This window comes from Tupaia chinensis, unplaced genomic scaffold (genome assembly GCF_000334495.1).
Source record: "Tupaia chinensis unplaced genomic scaffold, TupChi_1.0 Scaffold000161_3, whole genome shotgun sequence".
NCBI lineage: Eukaryota > Metazoa > Chordata > Mammalia > Scandentia > Tupaiidae > Tupaia > Tupaia belangeri.
Window position 1 is genome coordinate 955,501 of NW_006159634.1, and position 4,610 is coordinate 960,110.

Genomic DNA, 4,610 nt, shown 5'->3' on the forward strand with positions numbered 1-4,610 from the left:
GGAACCGTGGGGGGGGGGGAGGGCCATGGTGGGGGGTGGGGGGTGACCGTGCGGTGGGGGATGACCATGCTGACGAAGTCGGAGGATGACCGTGCGGTGGGGGATGACCATGCTGACGAGTGCGGCTGCTCTGTTAGAAAGCCCCAGAAGCAGCGAGCTGTTGAGAAATCCTTTCCGATCATTGCACACGATGGCAGGAAATTATTCACAGAAAAACAACACCAGTTTTTCCCCTGAAGTCTCAGGTGACAGCAGGAACAGAAGTACAGGAACGAGGCAGCCCTAGCCGTCCACACCGTGGCCACCTGGCTGGTCCCGCCCGCTTCCCCTCGGGCGTGGCATGCTCCGTGTGCCTTGGTTGGCCCAGGGGTGGGGCAGCTCTGAGACGGCTGTCAGGGCACTTTGGTGCTCTTCTCTGCCCAGCCCAGGTGGAGCACCCTCTCAGGGACCCCCCTCCCCCCCAACAGAGCAATTGCTCTGAGCCCCAGGGCCTGCATCCTCAGACCTTCCCCGGCCTTTTAGCGCACAGGTTTGGAGGAGGGAAAGGCCCAAAGGGGCAGGGCCTTGCGTAGCCGGGGCAGGGCAGGCCTGGGGTGGGAGGCGGCAGACAGGGTGCTGGCCTTTTTCTTCATGGCCACGTGCTGTGTGAGGCGTGTCCCGTGGCTGCCCACCCACCAAGGACCTGGAACATCAGCCACGCCTTGTGACCCACAGGGCTCTCACCAGCTGCTCACAGGGGCCGACTTGCTCCAGGCCTGGCAGGGTGTCCTGAGGGGCCGTGCAGCCCCATCTCCAGCAGGCCAGGGCTGGAGTGGGTTCGGTGGGGCCGGTGTCCTGAGACCGCAGGGCTGGCAGAACTACCCTCGGCCAGGGCCAGCCAGTGCAGGGAGGTGGGGCGGGTCCTGAGCAGAGTGGGCAGCAGGGCCTGAGGCACTGGCACCAGCTGGGACGTGGAAAGAGGAGCAGAGGTTCCGGACCCCGGAGGGCAGTGACAGGACCGGCCGTGCCTGAGCAGCCCTGCGAGGCCCGTTGGTGGAGAGTTAGTGACAGTGGGTTCTGGGCGGCGATGTCATCTGACGAGCTGTATTTATGTAGTGGGAGTTTCATCTGCAGAGTAAATCTTTGATCACGGTTTTCTTCCGTGCTTACCTGAGGGGTGCCAGCCAGAAAGGGGGATGCCGGACCATGTGTGGGTTCTAAGGGACAGAGTGGTGGCCCCATTCGGTGTCTGGCTCCCCTCCAGGAACCTGGCCCCTGACAAGTCCAGATGAGGCTCAGGTCACACCACAGGGACTGGCATATCGACAGCGTGAGCGGAGGTGAGGGTGGGGAGACGGTGTGCACATTCTGCCCTTCACAGAGGCACGTGCTGGGAGGCCGGAGTCGTCCCTGAGCTCCATCAGGAGGCCCCGACTGCCCGGATGCCCACGTGGCCTGGGCTGACCGCATGTCTGCCCACGCTCTCATCTGGCTCCTTCCGTGGCTGGTGGCCTGTGGGCCGCATCTGCCACCTCTGTAAGCCAGGCTGTGGGCTGTGGGCTGTGGGCTGTGGGCTATGGATGTTCTATAGCCAGTGGGCGACTGGGATGGGCGTTTGCGAGGCCTCAGAGCTTGCCGAGGTCTGCAGGAGACCCAGAGGGCCAGCTCTGCTCCACTGCCACCACCCACTGATGGACAAACTGAGGCTGACCGAGGGCCAGGGAACGGACCAAAGTCCAGCAGCCTGGAAGTGGCAGAACCCAAACTAAAAGCTAAGTTTTTATACTTAAGTTGATGCTGTGCTGTTGGCCCAAATGCTTCCTGAGTCTTGTGGATAATTTCTCATTGGCAGAGCAGAGCGGCGACCCAAATCCTGCCTATGCCATGTTGAAGGGCACCATGGCAAGGTCTGACTTTCATGAGCAGAGTGACCTGCCCTCCCCAGGGAGACCCAGACCTCACCCTGGACATGCCCTCCCCAGGGACACCCTGGCCTCTCCCTGGACTAACCCGTGATGTTTGCAATGAATTCTACCCTGGCATTTCTTTCCCCCAAAGAAGGGCTTGGTGGGAGGCTGTTATTAGTGCAAGTCCGCAGTTAGGCCATTCTCAGCGTCTCTGGAGCCGCAGAGAATACTGCACTGTGGGTCCTGGCTGCAGGGCAGACCCACGTGCTTCCCTTCCCATGGGACTCACTTGCCAGGGCAGGGCCCTTGAGTCCACGGAGGCTGAGCAGGGGACAGGATGAGTGTCCTCCGCTCCGGCTTTCCTTCCCCTGGTGGCTTTGGCAAAGGCGCTCTAAGTTTCCCTCCTGTCCTGCTTGAGGAAATTCTATCAGGAGGGAAGAGTCATCAGGCCGAATGGCACAAGGTGACTTTCCAGGCCTCCCCAGCCTCCCCTGTGGCCCTGACCTGGCTCCCGGCTGTTCCTGCAGCCAGAGGACCCAGGCAGCGGCTACAACACACGCTTTGTTCAGGGAGCCCCAGGGCAGGGGGGCATTGGCTGCAGAAAGCTTCCCCACTGCCTGGGCCTGCCCTTGACATCTGGCTGGTCTGCTAGACCCCGCTTTGCCCCACTCAAGCAGGATTCTGATGTAATGAAATTGCAGTCCTTGGAACAGACTTGCCAAGTCTCTCCGGGCTCAGACGACATTTACATGCAGCGCGCGGATGGCTCCAGCACTCTCCTCATCCTCCCCACCGCAGCCCGAGTGGGCGACCCCACGGCCGTCACCCATCCTGGGAAAATGAGATTCCAGAAGGAGTGCGGGCTTGAGCTCCACCTGCAAAATGCAGGCGAAGCTGATTCCCAGCAGGGCGGCCTGGGAGGGGCCTCGTGGGGGCTTGGGACAGGGTGGAGTCTTGGGTGAATGAATGATTTCCCCTGGAGCAGTGAGCGAGAGCAGGGCCTTCTGGGGCTGCCTGCGGTTCACTGTGAGGAGGAGCTAGCGTGGCCCTCCCCGCACCATGCCTGCCTCGCAGGCCACCGGCTTTCAGAATCCTGAGCTGGATAACCTCTTCTCTTTGACTCAGCCCTGGCGGCACAGGCAGGTGGGTGCCCTGGAGCACATGCGAAGGCCCAGGGTCGGATTCCGAGCCTGTTCCTGGGACCCTGGCTGGCTTGAGGGCTGGGGAGATCGACGACAGTATAGCGAGGCATTGTTGGGTTCTCTCTCTCTTTCTCTCGCTCTCTCATGAAGGAAAGAAATATAAAGACCTTTAGAAAAACTCTCTTTTGGGAACCAGCAGTTAGCATAATGGCTATGTTGCTGGACTCCCACGTAGTCGACCATGGTTCGTGTCCCAGACCTGGTGGGTTAAAACTCACGCTGGGCGCGTGTGCGTGCGTGCCCAAGATCCCGAGAGGAGAATGGAGGAGAAGGGATTGTGGCATGACCATCCCCCCTGGGGGGTGATTTCTCGCTTTCTGTCTCTATGTCTCTCTCTGTCTGTCTGGCGAGCACACACGCCCTATAGCGAAAACCTCTCCAAAATAAAAATAAAAAAGAAAAGAAAAACTCTCTTTTCTTAGTGAGTTGCACAGCCTCGGGATTCTGTTACAGTGACAGCGAGCAGGAGAAGTGAGGACCCCTCCGCTTTGTCAGGCATCTCCCTGCGCCATGCTCCGGGCGATGCCTGTGCATTTCCTCCGGCAGTTGTGACAACCCAGAGGTAAATGACACTTCCTCCATTTTTCTGATGAGGGACCATGGACGTGTCCAAAGTTACTCAGCTAAAACGTGGCAGAAGCTGGAGCTGAAGCCATGTTCTTCTGATGTGAGAGCCTGAGAAGCTCCAGGGTGTCCCTCTAAGGGACAGTTGTCTATGAACACATACTTACAATCCCGATGGACAGCAGTTCGATTCCTGATGACGGCACCCGTGACTGTCACGTGGACATGTGAATAGGCCTAAACGAGTCCAGCTGGTCTGCGTCTCTTGCTTTGCACCTGACAACATGGTACTCGTGGCAAGGTAACAATGCATAGGGAAATGGTCTCCGGCTGCCGTGGCCCACGGTGCTTTTTTATCCGGACTCTGACCTGTTACTTGAATTAAATATGTCACACAGTCTCCTTGTCACCTCAGGCCAATTCTGTGGTTGTTGCAGGGCCAGCATCAGAGTTTAGACCTTTCAGATCAGCTCCCCACCCCTCACTGGGATGCTCCCTTCACAGTTCCCACCAGCATCCACTCCTGAGTGGAGTGGTTTTATCTGAGTTGTCCCATGAGTGGAGCCTAAGAGCCCAGGTCAGCGCTGATGGGAACACACACCAGGAGAACAAAACCAGCCCCAAGGGGGTCTAGACCTGTAGCCCTCATGTTTTCAAAAGCTAAGGGAGAGAGACACATGTTAAATGACGCCGTGAGAACACAGGTAAATTTAGGCGGAGGACCCTCTACAGAACAACTGATTTGGTTTCCTCAACAGTGGTAATCCGTGAAGGAGAAAGGGAAGGGTTATGGCCTAACAGAGACTTTGGAGACACGTAGCCTGTCTCAGTGTGTGGTCTTTTTTAACCCAGAGTTGAACAAATGAAGTATAAAAGCATCGTGAGACAGGGCCAGCAGGTGGCATGGTGGTTAAAGTGCTGGACGCCCATGTGGCCAACCGCCATTTGAGTCCTGCTG